This window comes from Canis lupus, chromosome 4, assembly GCF_003254725.2.
Source record: "Canis lupus dingo isolate Sandy chromosome 4, ASM325472v2, whole genome shotgun sequence".
In the NCBI taxonomy this organism is placed as follows: domain Eukaryota; kingdom Metazoa; phylum Chordata; class Mammalia; order Carnivora; family Canidae; genus Canis; species Canis lupus.
The window spans coordinates 42992109-43009548 of NC_064246.1; the positions used below are offsets into that span (position 1 = coordinate 42992109).

Below are 17440 nucleotides of genomic sequence, written 5' to 3' on the forward strand. Positions count from 1 at the left end.
GGCACTATCAATTATTGCCATTGGTCTGATGATGTACACAAGAGTCAAGAGTCTCACTCACTTCAGGTCACTCAGAAAGTAACTTTCAGCCTCAAGATTCAACCCAGAGAGTCCAACCCAACTCTTACTCCTATCCCTCTGAAATACCACCTTTCTCCTTTCTATCTCCACTCCAGCTAGTGGGGTTCCAAGTTTGGTCACTTGTTCATTTACCAGCTACCTATTAGGCCTCTAATATGTTCCAGCACTATGTGAGGTACTGGCAATTATAATGGAGAGTGACCCAGGTATATTCCTTACCTGTATGGAGCTTCATTTCAGTAATCACTTCATTGCTACTTGTTAGCCATGTGACTTTTATTGGTTTATTCAACCCATTTGAATCTATATGACCCATGTGAACCTCAGTTCTCTCATCTGTAAATGAAGATCATTATAGTGCCTAACCCACTGGGATGCTGCAAATATCAAACGAGGTCATGTATGTAGCACTTAGCACTGGCACATAATAGATGGACAATATCTTACCTGAAATAACATGTGAATGAAATTTAGCTTCCTCGGCATGCCATCATTCCAGGACTTTCATTCCAAGCACCACGTAACATCCAAGATGAATCATTGTTCTTCCCCAGGTAGGACACACTTTTTCCTGATTCCATGACCCAGCTCAAGTGCTGTTTTATTTTGTTATATATGATACCTTACTTCTTCTCCACTGTGAGACTCCTACCTACTCTTCAAAGCCAATACAAATGTTGCCTCCTCCACTAAGCCTTCAATCTCAGCTATAAAAACAGTGCTCCAGGGGCACCTGGCTGGCTCAGTCAGTTGAGCATCTGCCTTTGGCTCAGGCCATGATCCCAGGATCCTGGGATCAATCATGGTGAGCCTGCTTCTCCCTCTCCCTCTGCTTGTGCACATTCTCTCTCAGTCTCTCTCTCTCTCTTTCTTTCTCTCTCTCTCTGTCAAATAAATAAAATCTTAAAAAAAAAAAAAACAACAGTACTCTGTTCTGTGATTGTCTTTTCCTTTGGCTCCCATATAGCATTGAATCATACTTACCTTGTGTTCTAACCAAGTCTGCCTCCTTGGTTCTTTATTCATTCAGCAGGTATTTCATGAACACTTGCTATGTGGTAGGCACTGTGTTGCCTATTGTGGTATAGAGTGGAGGTAATATCTGTTATGATACCTGTCTTCGCAGATTGTACAATCTAGCACAGTACTATTAAATAGACTGTTCTGCAGTCATGGAGGTATTCTATCTCTCTGAACTGTTCAGTATGATAGCCATTAGCCACATGTGGCTGTTGACCACTTAAAATGTGACTAATGTAGCTGAGGGACTGAATTTTTAATTTTGTTTAACTTTAATTAATTAATTTTAATTAAAATAGCCAAATGTCTAGTAGACACTGTATTGGGCAGTGCAGGTAGTAGGAAGAAGCTGTTAATCAAATAATCACAGAAAATGATGGAAAGTTGCAGTTGTACTAAGTACTATGCAGAAGGAGTATATGGTTGCATATTGGGGGATCTGACCTACTCTAGCTGGGGTGGTAATTAGGGAAAGTAGTAATGATTTCCTGTGGTAGTAATGATTGAGCAAAGATCTGAAGCTACTTAAAAGAAGATTGGGAAGTGTGAATGACATGCATACAGATAAGCAAGCAGCATGTGCAAATGACCTGTGGTAGAAAAAAGGGTGGCTTATCAGAAAATCTCTGAGAGTCCAAGGGCAAGCACCGTCTCCCTCCTTTTCTCTTATTTGAAATCTTCAAAGCACTTAGCACCATGCTCTGCACATAGTAGGCATGGAATTAAATTTCACGTTTGAATGTGTGAAGCCAACTTCTCACTCACTATGTAACCTCACCCAATCCTTTCTCAGAAATGCCTCAGCTAGAGAGCCAGGGAACAAGAGCTTCCACTCCATCTCTGCTGTGGAGGCTCCAGTCAATAAGAAATCTTGTTTTTGGTCTCAGAAAAGCTTCCTCCCACCTCTACAGAATTGTGGGAAATATTCTGGGTGGTGTTTGGAGGAATTGTGGCCATAGGCAGGGTCTGGAATCACAAGAGCAACTGTGTATTGTACCATTTATTCATTATTGAACAAACACATGTGAGTACTTACTACAAGCAGATGCTCTGCTAGGTGCTGAGGATGTGGTCAAGAGCAAAAGTAATAGTGTCCTTAACCTCACAGAGGTTGTATTATGGCAGGGACTCCCAGGGATCCCAGGCTATAGCAGCCAGGGCTACTAGCTCCTCATGGAACCTGCAGAGTGTTTGTGACAATTGTTATGTTCTCCTGGGTCAATGCACAACTCAAACATGCTCTTCAAACTCAACCATCTTAGGCTGGGTCCCAAAAGCTTTGGACACAGAGTCGAGCCTTTGAATTGCCTAGTAATTGAGCTGTGGACTCCTGGGACCTGTACATAATTTGCTATATATTCTCCCCAGGAACTCTGCCTTGCATACAAGTGGGGAGTATGTGAACTCCACAAAGTCATCATCTTTTAATAAGAAGAAACAAATAACTCCTTGTTTACACCCCAGCTTGCAGTCCCCACACCAATTTCTTATTCACACCCTTGGCTCACAAAAGAGCTTAAACAAAGTTTAGTTCCCCAAGGTTGGGGGAAGGGTGGAAAGTCTAATTTTTTTTTAACCTACTCAAGGTCTTGTCCAAACGAGTTGTCACCAAAAAATGAAAGCCAGATGTTATTTTAGTAAGAAATAAATATGTGGCCAAGCTGTGGATTGAACCTGAGGTCCCCCTGGATAGTTTCCACGTGTGTCAGTAGCTGGACTCCCAGGTATTGGCAGCTCACATTCTTTCTCTTGTCTTTTAGCTGAGGCGCAGTGTGCACAGATGGCTAATGAGCAATTAACATTGCAGCCTCCCATCCCGCCATGGCGATACCCATCGGCTCACAACTTAGATTCAAACCAGTGCTGTGAGCCACCAGGGGCTGCCGAGTTCAGGGTGAGACGCAGAGACCCCTGTCTGGAAAAGCGGGGAGAGGACAAATCCAGGCTGAAAGTGCCGCCTCCAGCCTCTCAGTGAGGGATCTGCTTTTGTTGGGAGCCCTTAAATTCTCACGGGGAACATACTTCTGATAAACATCGAGAAATTATAGATGAAATCAGGGCCTTGGAGCAAAGAGAAGCCCTTTGGGGTTTAACATTACGGCATGTTCTTCCCCAAGTCTAATTCAATGGTGAGCTTTTCAGCCAAAGGAAGTGTTTTCGTAATTGGCCGAATCTCCGTAGGAAGACTGCTGAGCTTGCTACTGCTTCTATCAGAGCATTTCTCATCTCTTGGATTTTTCTCACACTTTTCAAGTTCTAGATACAATCATTTGTGCCCTGGACTTTGAAATATGTCATGCTGGTATTAGAACTTCCTCGGAGGGCAGAATAAAAGTGAGAGAGAGGAAAAGTGATAGAATGGAGCTCAGAGGGTCAGGAGGGCCCAGAGCAGCGATCAACCCTGGGGAAAATGCAAGGCATATCAAACCTGGAGATTGTGGGTGAGGGAATTAGAGGGTTTGGCAGGCAGGTGATCCAAATTAGGAATATCTGACCCCAGACTGGGTGCATGGCTGCATAGGCAGCAGCAGGCCAGAGAAAGGCAAGTGTTCAGGCCAACCACAGAGACACTGGGGGAAGGAGCCCAACAGAGGGGCTTGATCACTGGCTCTGAGCAAGAGTCTCTAGGGAAGGAGGGCTCTGCTGAAGGGAAGGCAGAGCTCTAGCCCTGAGGAACCTCTCTGAGATTTCCTCCTGTATAAACTGAAGATAAAATAGTTCATAGCTCCTAGGGTTATTCTGAGGATAAAATAGACTAATCATTGTCAAGTGTTTAAAAGGGTGGCACTTGATAAATATTTTTATTTCATGACAGAGTTTTAAACATGAGAGGACAAGAAAAGACACAGTTCCTAAAATACAAGTTTAATTCTAAGGAAGATATTTTTCAAACTAGGTTAGCGTAGCCTTTAAAACATACCATTAACTTACTCATATACTCATTTGATCTTTCCTTCTTTATTCGAGTCCATATTGAGTCCCTTTGATGTAGAAGGCATTCTTCTAGTCCTGAGGATACAGTGACAATCTAGAACAGGGTTTGGCAAAGTGTAGCCAGTGTGCCAGATCCAGTGTGCTGCCTATTTTTATAAAAAAAGTTTTATAGGAACACAGCCATGCCCATTCATGTATGTATCATTTATGACTGCTTTCATGCTACATTGGCAGAATTTAGTGATTATGACAGCTAGCCTAAGGCCTGCAAAGCCTAAGGTAATTACCACCTGACTCTTAACAGAGAATATTTACCTACCCTGGTATAGAGACACCTTTCAGTACATCACTCACTTTCTAATGAAAGAAGCCAGCCAATAGGAAATTTCAGTATAGTGAAATAATTCAGAAGACCATAGGAGTAGAGAAAAGGATTGGAGAGCCTTCCTAGAAGAGATGAACTCTTAGTTGAGACCTGGAGGCTGAATAGGAGTTAATGAAGTAGAATAAAAGGCAAAGAATTCCAGATACAGGGAACAATATTTGCAAAGGCCCAGAGGCGAAAGAGTGCAGGGTATGTTTGAGAGCTAAATGAAATTCATCACAGCTAGAGGAACAAAGGACAGATGACACCAAGCTTCCCAAGTAGGATGAAGATATTTTAATATTTTCTGAGGGCAGTGGGGAGGTATTGAGGGGTTTTCAGCAGGGGAACAATATAAGTAGGCTCATATTATAGGGAAATCAATTCACCTGGAATATGGAGAATCACTTTAAGACTTGAGTGGGAAGATAAAAGAACAAGACTGGAGGCAAGAAGGCTAGTAACCAGAGCCCATTTCAGTAATGCAGGGGGAGACCATGGTAGCCTGAAGTAGGAAAGGTTTGAAGTAATTCAATATGGTTTGGAGACATATTGAATAGGCAAAGCTCACAGAATATAGTAACTTGTGGCACATGGAGAGTGTCAAGTGAAAAGGAGTGAAGCATGAGAGAGGATCACTCCCTGAGATGGGGACTGTGTGGGTAGGAGCAAGTTTGGGGTGGAGGGAGATGACAATATCCACATCAGACATGCCAATGGGATGTCCATGAGATATCAAGTTGGATTCAGAGCAGTCCATGTCATTCATTCCACTGCTTTAGAAGGTGAAGATATTAGCTATTGGATATCTGAGGGAAGTGTTTTCTAGGAAGAGGAAAGCAAGGAGAAGACCTAAGGAAGGGAGCATCCTGATGTGTTCCAGGAGAAGCAGGGAGGCTATGGCTGGAGCAGTATGAGAATGCAGGAGAGTAGAAGGTGCTGAAGTGTGAGAGGCAAAGGAGGAGGGAGGTAGACAGATTGTGTAGAGACATGTGGTCCATTGCTTTCAACTGAATGAGATGAGAGCCATTGAAGGATTCTCAGCAAAGGAGTGACTTGATGTGGATTTTGAAAAGATCATTCTAGCTGCTAGAGGAAAAGAGGATGTCGGTGAGCAATGGTGGAAACAGGAGGACCAGAAGGAGACAACTGCAAATCTGCAAATCTCCCCTGTAGTAGTCAATTTCCCTTTTTATCTGAACCTTAGAACCTCAGTGTCTTATGGAAAATAAATGCTTATTTTCCTTGCTTTTGGGTCATAAGTTGGCTGGGTTTGGCTGATATCAGCTGACCTCAGCTAGGCTCAGTAGGGCTTGGATTCAAACTGTTGACTGGGTTTAGGATTTTTCATGTGATTTCTTATTCTCCTTGGGCTTGAGACTACCAGAAGCATATTTTTCTCAAGGCAGGTGGAAGAAGAGATGAGATCAAGCCAAACCACAGAAGCACATTTAAAGCCCCTGCTCATATCACATCCACCAACCTTCTTTGGCCAAATCAAGGTACATGTCCAAGCTCGACACCAGCAGGTCAAGGAGATAAAGACTGCATTCTTTCATGGGAAATACTGCAAGGACACATGGCCAAAGTCTTAGGTATATGATTCTATCACAGAGAAGGAGGGAAGAATTAGAACAATAAACCCATCTAGTATGTTTTCTCTCTATTCCAACTATCCTCATCATCTTCCTGCCTGTCAGCCAATTGTAACTGTGGTCCTCTTTGACTTATACTGCCTCATAAAATGAGCACCTCCGTGTTCTCCCCATCAGTTCTTGCTTCCCCTTGATAAAACTTCCTGTCTGCCCTGCCTGAATCTTTTTCCTACAGTGTTCCTTTCTTCATATCTGGCCTGGTCAAGAAACTTCAGTGACCAGCCACTTAGCAACACAGATTTCCCCCAAATGCAAGCAAGTTCTATACCTGCTTCATGATTCTGGTCTACCTGTGTCACACCTGTACTGTTATTATTTAGTATTTTCTTTAACTTGATTTTAAGTCAACTTACTTTTTCCCCTTAGCATTATCTTAAGTATTAATTACAACAAGAGAATTACACATTTTTCTAAAAACATAAAAATAAATGCTAATTGAGGTAAACATGTTTGTGTATTTACCCTCTGAAATCACTTTAGGGGTTTGATGACTGCATTTGGGGACCCACTGGCCTCCCATTAACCCTGTAGCTTCATCCCATCCATTTAACCTTCATTTTTGTCTCTACATATTTCCACTCTTGGGACCATAATGGTTGCCTCACTGTCTGTGCACCTATCTTGGAAAAGCATTTGCCTCTAGCTGTGCCTATACTGCCCTCTGAGCCTGGAAAACCCTACCCCTTTCTATCTACCTGTCCTTGAAGATTTGCCTCCACCACAAGTCCCTGAGCCCTTGATTGGCTCACTCTTCCTGCTTCACTTATAACTGATGCCCACCACCCAACGTTCCAGCTCACACTTCTCTCATTGCTTCATGTGTGCTGATCTTTCCAACTTGGCTTTTAAGTGCCCCTAGCCTCACATGGCTTGTGCCTGCCACGTCTTACTCTCTTCACCCACCCAAGGATGAGGATGAGGGTATCCTCATCCTTCACTCAACACATTAACATAGATGCTGGACCTGTGTCCATCATGGTTTCTAAGCCATGTATTGTCTCTGCCCTTTCTGTTTTTCATTCCCTAGCTTTTTCCTCCCTCTGTCACCAGATTTAATCCAAGATTGCTTCCTCAACAAATCCATAAAGACTTCTCCCACAGCTTCCTCTATTCCCTTCTCCATCAGCACACATCACATTTGTTTGTGGTCTTCAATGTACTTGTCTTCCTTCCCTATTAGACTGACTATAAGCTCTTTAAGGTGAGGATCTTGCTGGATTTTGTGTTCCAAAGCATGACACAGAATAGGCACAAAGAAGATGGGGTATAAATACACAATGGACTATTACTCAGGCACAAAAAAAGAAATGAAATCTTGCCAGTGGCAACAACATGGATAGACCTAGAGGGTATAATGCTAGGTGAAGTAAGTCAGAGAAAGGCAAATACCATATAATTCCACTCATGTGAGATTTAAGAAACAAAGAAAGAAAAAAAGAGACAGACCCAGACTCTGAAGTATAGAGCATAAACTGTTGCCAGAAGAGAGGTGGGAGGAGGAGGGGAATGGGTGAAATAGATTAAGGAGATTGAGTACACTTATTTTGGGAACATTGAAAAATGTATGGAATTGTTGAATCACTATATTGTGCACCTATAACTAATATAATACTGTATGTTAATTATACTTGAATTAAAAAAGGGAAGCATCAAAAATGAGTAAAAGTTAAAAAAAGAAATAGGTACTGACTAAACATTAAATTTCTCAATTTATTAATTAAGTGACTTAAACTTTGCTGTTTCTATAGGACTCTATTCTTTTTTCTTTTTTTTTAAGATTTATTTATTTATTCATGAAAGACACAGACTGAGAGAGAGAGGCAGAGACATAGGCAGAGGGAGAAGCAGGCTCCTCGCAGGGAGCCCGATGGGGGACTTGATCCCAGATCCAGGGATCATGACCTGAGCCAAAGGCAGGTGCCCAACTGCTGAGCCACCCAGGTGTCCTTATAGGACTCTATTCTTTAAGGCAGATGTCTTGCCTTCTCTCTTTTCTTTCCCTGTATTTCTTGTCCTGGGTAGGCAAATAGTAGGTGCTTGTTAAATTGGCAATAATGTGAGTTTCATAGGAAATGCAGGAAGTGGCTAAGATTGACAATGAAAATTGATGCCAATTAAGGTAGTTTAGCAATTCTAAGCACTTTCAGGCCTAACCTGATTTTGAACATCAAATGTATCATGCTTTTGATTATCAAAGGCAAAGGGGGATGTGTTTGGGGCCCTTTGCCTTTGTCCATGATTGAAAAGATGTAATTCATGTTAGGTAACTAGTCCTGACCATTCTGCATCAGCTCTACATCTGGAGATGGTGTTGAATTCTTTTTCAGGATGGAAGTGGTATCGTGCGTGTGTGTGTGTGTGTGTGTGTGTGTACACATACACGTAAAATGGAGAAAAAGAGAGATAGCAATCCAGATGCCAACACACCTGGAATCTATTTGTGAGGATCACTGGTTCAGTCCTCAGCTTGGGCCATTCATTTATTTCTTGCTAAGTGAACATCTGGGATTCAGTTTGAGACGCCAACAAGTTTGGAAGGGATCTCAAAGCCGTGGTTGGGATAGGGAACCGCTTGCCTGAGGTGGGAGTGAGAGAGGTGAGCAGGGGCTCTTAAACTATTCTGCAGACTTCAGTTCAAATGCAACAGCCAGAGGGTTGAGAACTCCCTTCCCGTGCTGGAAAAGCGTTCACAACAAGGAATAACCAAAGAAGGTTCAATTAGATTAAAGCAATAATGCAATCTGAAAAGTACCCCTATCCCCTGTTCCTCTTTCACCCTCTTCCCTTCCCACCCCATGGTTCTAAACGTATCCAGGTATATTCCTATTCTAAGAAAAAAGAAAAAAAAAGAAGAAGGAAAAGCCTTGGACCTGGACCAGGAAGGAAATGCTATGAGAAAGTAAAATTCTAATTAGTTATAGATGAGAATTGGTCACAGATAATTACTCTGCATTCCTTGGCTCATGCCTGAAAAGGCTTCAGAGATCTTTTTTTGTTGCTCAATATGTAGACATCTATCTAGATAGCTAGATAAACACACAGAGAAGCACACCATCATTAACAGATCTTGGAGAGTGCAAGTGTTTAGAACAGAAACGAAAGGGAAATTTGTCATTCACAAGCTAGGAATGTTTGAATCTTTTGCTGTCAGGCCTCTTTTCTCTCTCTCTCTCTCTCTCTCTCTCTTTCTCTCTCTCTCTCTCTCTTTTTTACTTTGAACTTTCTTAAAACAAAAGCAAAGGCCAGTGGGTTCAAACAGGACCATTTTAAACAGTATACTTTGAGAAAATTTGTGCTGAGTTGCACCTGCCCCCATGACATCCACCAGCTAGAGTGTTTCTCCTGCAATTTGCATCTGTCATTTTCCTACCTGTGGGTCAAAGGGGTTGGAGACCCAGGTGACGGGCTGAGAACAAGCCAGAGAGAAGGGAAGTCTGTGATAGGCTGTGTTCATGCCATCCTATTTAGAACCAGCTTTGCTGCATTGTTTTGGGGACTTTAAGCGGGGCGGGGTGGGGGTGGGGGAATCCTATAGCTGCTTAAAGTATTTTTCTCTTGAATCCTAGTAGAAATGATTCAACATTAGCCATAGGCTGCTTGAGGCATGCTTAATGTCTTGATGGAGCGTGCTTTTACAGAGCAATGCTAGCATCTGAGGAATTCTCAATCCTCCTCTCCTGCCCTCCCCAACATAGCTCTCCTATATTCATTACCAGGCATCACAAACAAGAGAGAGTTTGTCTTTTGGGGGCCTTCTGCCTTTTCTCGTTAGCACTCCTCATTCTGCGGATACAGAGACCTCAATCTAATGCTGCATGTGGTGTAGGGACCCTCAGCCTTCCCTCTGGCTTCACTCAGTTCTGGAGCTGTCCTTGCTTCCCTCTCATCCCACTATATAAATTAGATGGCATGTGCCTGGGGCCTCATATTCTCAGGACTATCTTTCTAACACTGTGACCAAATGTACTATTGTGATTTCAGCTCTCCAGTAACCCAGTTGCAGTACTCCAGCAGGTCCCTAATCAGATACTCTGGTTTTAATAGCCAGAGTGAAATGGCCAGCACAGGGGTACTTGGGCAGCATTGCATAGCAACTTATATCACTGCAAGCTTTTTTTCAGAGTTTACTTTCTTCATCTCATTTGTTCCTCAGTGATTTCATGGGACAGGTGAAGTAGGTATTCACTCACTCATTGATTCATTGATTGAATGATTCATTCACTCAACCAACCAACCAACCAACCAACCAACCAAACAGCAAATATTTATTGAGCATCTACTAGTTGCTAGGAACTATTCTAAGTTCTGAGTTGCAGGAACTAGCTGCTAGGAACTATTCTAAGTTCTGAGTTGCAGTGAAGAAAATTGACAAAAAAAAAAATAACCCACTTCTCATGGTGCCTCATATTTGCATGGATAATCTAATAGGTATCATTATTCTCATTTTTCATATGAAGAAGCCAAGAGAAAGAGAAGCTTTTTGTTTTGTTTTTTAAATTTTATTTATCTATTCATGAGAGATACAAAGAGAAGGCAGAGACATAGGCAGAGGGAGAACCAGGCTCCCTGCTGGGAGCCCGATGTGGGACTCAATCCTGAAACTCCAGGATCACGCCCTGAGCCGAAGGCAGACGCTCAACCACTGAGCCACCCAGGCATCCCAAGAAAGAGAATTTAAGCCCTAAGGATTTATAGATCATTTAGAGCTGGATGTAAAATCCAGATATCCTATCCACCTCTCAGAATAAGGAGAATAATAGAGGGATATTAGGAATCATCTCAATAACCCACTGAGTCTGTTGATATAGAAAACTGGGGTAGTATGGTTTACACAGCCATGCAGCTCTTGGGGGCAGAGATAGGACCATCACCCAGATTCCCTAAGCCCCAGGCCTGTGCCCTACCCATGAGTCCTTGGATCCTCAGGAGCCTATAACACACTTGCTCTGTCATCTTGTCACTGTTTCATACCCACCTGATAACCTCTGTCTTATTCCATATGGGCTGCTATAACAAAATACCACAGACTGGGTAGCATAAAGCAACAGAGATTTATTTTTCACAATCTAGAGGCTGAAGTCCAAGATCAGGGTGTGACATGGTTGTGTTCTGTGGAGGGTTGTCTTCTGGGCTGCAGACTGCTGACTTCTTTCTGTTCCTCACCTGATGGAGAGAGCAACAGATCTCTCTGGAACCTATTTTAAAAAGGTATTAATACCATTCATGAGGGCTCTGCTGTCATATTCTAATCAGCTCCCCAAGGCCGATCTCTTAAATCATCACCTTGGGAGTTAGGATCTCAGCCTATGAATGTGATTGGTGGGGTGGGGGAGACACACAACCATCCAGATCATAACAACCCCCCTTACTTCCTTAGTCAACATAAGATATCATGACCCATTTCCATAAGAGCTCTAATACCCTCAACTCCCTTGTCCATCTCCCCCTCTATCATAGCTCCTACAAAAACTCTAGGCTGAATTCAATTTCGGTTGTTTGCACCCCATCACCCAGGCAGCTTGAATGTGTCTAGAGAACAGACACATGCTTATGTAGGCAGATCTCATGTGTAACTCAGAGTCACTAACCTCACTGGCTGCTGCCCCACCAACCTCCAGCCTTTCCTGGTCAGTTCATCTCCTACTCTTTCCTGGAAAACTGTTTCTTACCTGCTCTCCTTGGTCACTGTCCTCAATCCCTAGCTTCCTTTATCAGTGAGAAAATAGCAGTAATGAGAGGAGGCCTTCCATAGATGCCTATCACCATGTCTCCCGTACCCTGTCCCCTAACTTTTGCCTGCCCTGCTGTTGCCACAGATGACCTTTGGCCCTGTGAAAGGCCATTGGCATCACTTGTGCATTGGGATTTTCCTTGTCACCTGGTCAAGAGCCTCACTCTAAAAATTTTCCCTTCATCCCCTGTACCATCGATTTACCCTGTTACCCTGTTTACCAGATCATTCTCATCAGCACAGAAGCATGTTGCAATCCTGCCTTCCCATCTTAAAAGCTAAAAACAACAAAAGCCTTTCTTGACTCCATATCCCCTGCTAGCTACCAGCCTGTTTTCTGTCCTTCTTTATAGCAAACCCCCTCAAAATTCTTGTTTCCCCTTGATTTCCTCCTCCCACTCTTTCTTGAGCCACTCTAGTTAATGGTTGATGCCTACTTCTATACCAGCCTACTCCCTCCAGGTCACCATTGAGCTCCTTATTGCTGGACCCAATGTCATCCTCATCTTTCTCTACCTCTCAGCAGTAATCCTGCCCTGCCTTGGAACTCTTTCCCCTCACTTGGCTTCCACAATTCCATCCTCTCTTGCTTCTCCTCCTACCACACTGGAGGCTGTTTCCTGCTCTCTCTGCTCTCCACTGGGTGGTACAAGCCCACGACTCATCCCTTTCTTCATCACCCATTAGGGGAACCATGGTTCATGCCTTTAAATATCATGTGCCTCTCTATCTTGGTCTTCTTCCTAAAGCCTGGATTTGCATATCCAATTGCCTATCAGGTGTCTCCACTTTGATATTTATAAGCATATCAGATTTAATATATCTAAATCTGGTCCTTAGACCTGCTCTATCCATGCTCCTTCCCCATCTCCAGTAGCAATAGTTCCAGCTTTAGATGCACAGGCCCAACTTCAGTGTCAATGCTCATTCCTCTGCCTCTCAGTCCTCACCTCCAATCAATCCATTGGCAAATTCTGTCCCATCATCAGAACATTTCTATCTTCACACCTCCACAGCTGCCACCCTGGTCACAGGGTAAAGAGAATTCCCAGAGAAGGGAGGGGCATATATAAACACCCTGAGGCAGGAGAGGATGCAGGACCAGCTTGTCTCAGAAGGGACTGAGGGGTGACTCTGGAGTCTGGGGAGCTGCCTGCCCTATGTGGGTGAAGACAAGTGTTGGCCACTGTAAAGCGGTCTAGCTGTCTGAAATGGACTCGGTCAGCTCTGACAGATATATGACTCTGTTAAGGTGTGTCCTCACTGTAGCTGCAGTGTATGTTGGGTGCATGTGTCCGTGTATGTGCTTTCACACGCACGCATAAATGTGTGTTTTCTCCCACCCTAGACATGTTTTCCTGGAATCAGAGCCCCCAGTATAGTAATGTGGTTTCATGTACAATCCACTGGGAAATAAATTGTTATGAGTCATTACTAGATCAAGAAAGCTAAGAGCTGGTCTGGTTCCTTGTTTCCTCTCTTCCCCAGTGTAGTGGCCTTGGAGGCCATGCCTTCCCTATGTCATCTCACAAGATGGAGCAAGTCCTTTCTGTGAGTATATAATCTGTGTTTACAGTACTAACTCAATGAGATTTTGTTATGCTAATAGCCATGCTGACCAACACAGTAGTCTATACAGGAGAAATAAATCTATTTCTGGTCTCCTAGGGCATCTAAGGATGATGATGGTGACAAGACAGTAGTTGTCACAGCCACCATTTGTTGAGCCTTTGAGGAGCTCTGCAGAGACCTTTGCAGATGTTAAACCATTCATCCCTCTCAGGGACCTCATGAAGTACATGTTTTGCTGTTACATAATAATCGTGTTCCTAAAATAAATTTTAAGTTATTTTTAAAATGGATTCTCTGGGGACACTTGGGTGGCTCAGCTGTTTAAGCAACTGACTCTTGATTTTGGCTCAGGTCATGATTTCAGGGTTCCTGGGATCGAGCTCCATGTTGGGCTCCGCACACAGGGAAGGAGTCTGCTTGAGATTCTCTCTTCCTCTGCCTCTTCTCCTGTTCTTCTCCCTCCCTCTCCTCCTCTCTCTCTTTCAAATAAATAAATATTTAGAAAAAAAATAAAAAAAATAAATGGGTTCTCAACCTCAATGAGGAAAAAAACTCAGGAGCAAGAATTTTAGATGATGGGAATAAAGTTATTTTTCTTACAGAAATGTCAAAAATTAAGGTTTTAATTGCTATTAAGGAAATTTTGAAGTTATAAACTAAAAATAACAGATTTTCAAAATTGGCATAAGCCAATCTAAATGTCAATGAGCAAATGCTGAATTCTGTGGAAGATAAGATTCAGGTCAACTTGCTTCTGAACCATCAAAATAAATTATGGTTTGGACCGACAGTGCTATTAAAAGGAAGCCCCCATTATACCTCAAGAGAGCTGCTAGCAAAAAAAATAAAAACAAATTTTAAAAATGGAAATCCCAATGGCAAAGAAGAATCAGTCACCCAACAAAAGTGGTCATGAGTGCTGAAGCATATAGGCTTTGTTTCCACACACGTGGGAACCATTTCTGATCATGACAGTCATGTAAACCAACAATATCACAAGTCCGTTTTCTCACTGAACTGATCAGGCTACATCCAGTTTGCATTATGAAAACTGTATAGCAGGAAAAAAGTCTGAATTTGATTTGACCAGTGAGGAAACCAAGAAAATAAGAGGACTTCATTGTTTATAGGGAGCAACTATAGAAATAGCCCCAAATCAGGGCTGTCTGCCTTTTTCACTTGCCAAGGTCAGGTTTTCCCCCTTATGTTCAGAGAGTTCCCCTGATGTATAGTGACACCTGTATATCCTCGTGGATGATGGTGCCACCTGAGCTAGGATTTGAGACCTCTGCAATTAGGGGCTGCCCTTCCTCTGTACTTACATAGAGCCCCAGCTCCATGGTTCTCTTTGTCTATCCACTGGGGGAGGCTTGGAGCTGCTCTGAATGACAGAGCCTCTCTGGCCCTTGTTGCTTAGACATGTTGACATTTCTGAAAGTACCAGTAGACCTGGAGAGCATCCAGGCTGCCTAGAAAAGTGCCTGAGGCTGGGGAACCAATTAATTTCATTACTAAAGTAAACAATCCCAGTGACCTTTGGCAGTTAGCACGCTTTGACGTTTTTTCCCTCCTTCGGGCCAGTGGCTGGGCAGCTGGACCTGCCACCATTCCCTGAGGGAAGGAAGGGATTTGCTGTGCTGGGGCCTTGCCCTGGCCTGCCGCTGACATACATGCTTCCGGCCTGGAGGCCTCTCACTCTGTCCTTCACCCACAGAGGGAAGCACTGAATGAGTCCTGCTGTTCTTGCTTGCCTTTCAGTGAGGCAGGTGAATCTACAAGAAGCTTCTGGAGAATGCAGAGAGACAAGTGGGCCCTCTGGGAGTTGTGTTTGCCTCCAAACAGGATGGCTTCTGTCACCTAGCCCAGGAAGACCGTTGGTTCTTCAGGCTCCCAGATTTGCCATTCTTTCCTTATGATTCATTCATGAAATTCAACAGGCCCTTCCTAAAGCACCACCCCTGCATGCCTGGGGCTGTGAGGGCTGAAGTTGGGACAGCAGAGAGATATTAGATGTATTCTCTATTCCTGAGGACCTTCAGAAGTTAATGGAAAAATGAGACTCACATGTGATAGTCTGTGATAAGTTGAGATGGCCTATAATGAAGAGCTAAGTTAAATATTATCATTCTCCATGGTAGCTAAGATCACAGCTTTAGCATCAGGTGTCTGGGTTCAAATCCTGTCACCACCATTTTGGTCAAGTTTGACTTTGGGCAAGTGCTTTAACCTCTTTAGGCTTCTGTTCCCTTGTTATAGGGCTACTGAGAGCACTAGCCTTAATGCATTTTTATGGGAATTAGGTGGAATAGTGCATGTAAAGTGCTTGGTACAGCGCCTGAGTCATGGTCTCACTGTTATTACTAGCTACTGATACTAGTCATCAGAACATATTTGAGATGACCCAGTAGTATAGAAATCTTGAATCTAAACATACCAGGTTCTGTGTGCTGGTCTCCCTTCTCTCTTCCTTTTACCAGTGACTAGTAATCTCAACTGATCAGTTACTCAGTTAACAGGAGCCCTAGGGGCCAGTTTTAACACTTCCACCCCTGTAACTCCCTCTGACTGTTGATGATGCTTCACATGTGTCTCCTACACCCCAGTACCATTCTCATTTTTAACCATGTCCTCACATAGCCAAGTAGATTACATAAGAGCCCTCTTAACTAGTTTCCTTGCTTCCTCTTTTAGACTCTGCCAAACCAGGTTTACTGTTGCTCAAGAAGACTTTCTAAAATCTAAACCAGATGATCATTCCCTTGCTCATACCCTTTGTGTGGCTTCCCAATACTCTGAGGAAACACTTGAGCCCAGATCCATCATGATGACCCACAAAGGCCCTTGCTGTAGGACCCCTGCCCAGATCTATAGCTTAATCACTTCTGTTTCTTATGTCATCCCCACCACCCAGCAATGCAGCCTGCTCCCCAAGTGCTTCTGGGTCTCAAGGCCCTCCATGGCCATGCACAAGTCTAGAGCCCTTTGTCCCTGTCTCCTGAAGACCTGTACTCATGCTTAAAAACTAAATCCCAACAACTTCCTTTGGGAAGCCTTCCTACCAGGTCTGGGTTCACTGGCTCCCCTCTGATATTTGGAAGGGAATATTCTTATTCATCTTTGTATGATCATATTGAAAAAAAAGGCCTGAAGAGATGGAAGAGATAGACGGATGATGGTTGGGTGGAAAGCTGGATGGATGATTGAATGGATAGATAAATGGACAAATTCAACAACAACAAAAAAGCAAATCCTCTAATCAGATCTTATACCCAGGTACTTCCAGGAAGGTGATCAGCAGTACTGCAAAGCTTCATAATTCAGGCTGAAAAGCAGTATGCAATTCACAGCCAGTAGATTTTTTACCTTTATGCTGCTCACTATTACAGCAGGAAAGCTAAAAAAGAGTGCTGATCTCAAAGAGAGGGGGATAGCCAGGTGGACTTTATCTTATCACTGACCTGGCCTATGGCCTGTTTGTCAGCCTACCTCCTCAGGTCTGCCCTCATATGGGTTCCGTTCGGTCCTTTTCTCCATCCAGGCATCACGGATCTATTTTCAGCTTGAACCATGGCAGGAGATTTCCACCTCTGGGCCCAGGATGACAGAGCATGGCATGAGTGATAGAGTGGATGGCATAGTGATAGAGGTCATCATGGCCAGTTAGCTCCCATCTGCAGCCCAGTGCTGACCTGTGCCTCCACCAGGAGAATGTCACATTTCATGCTGTTCATTTTTCTGTTCAGGAGCTGCTCTACATGGGAATGCACCTTATGCAGCTTGGAACCTTCATCAGCTCCTTAAGGAAGGCTTTTCAGCCAGTTTGGTTAGCTAAGTAAACGTGAATAAATCCCGGGATGAGCTGGAAATTAAATAGAGCATCAAACTCCTTGTGATAGGGAGAACCAGCATGAGCCCCGCCCAGGCTGAAGCGGAAAAACCCGGAGGCTTTGGGAGAAGAGCCCGGTCCAGCTGCCCTGGAAGCCTCATCAGGGTTTACAGAGCAGCAGGCAGAGCACAATTGGCTCAATTTGGTTGTGTTTTTATTTTTGTCCAGCCACAAATACTGAAAAATGATTCCTTCCC

At 43.5% G+C, this 17440-nt stretch overlaps 1 protein-coding gene and 1 long non-coding RNA gene across 2 annotated transcripts in view; one reads left to right on the forward strand and one right to left on the reverse strand.

Annotated features, from left to right (window-relative positions):
- The window catches only part of SLIT3 (slit guidance ligand 3), a 598525-nt gene that overhangs the window by 77597 nt on the left and 503488 nt on the right, over positions 1 to 17440 (forward strand). The gene's annotated exons all lie outside the window — the stretch shown is intronic.
- LOC125754974 (uncharacterized) lies at positions 11087 to 17208 on the reverse strand. Its single transcript, XR_007410246.1, has 2 exons — positions 16844 to 17208; positions 11087 to 11249 (listed from the first exon to the last, which is right to left on the reverse strand). It is a non-coding gene; the product is annotated as an uncharacterized LOC125754974 (long non-coding RNA).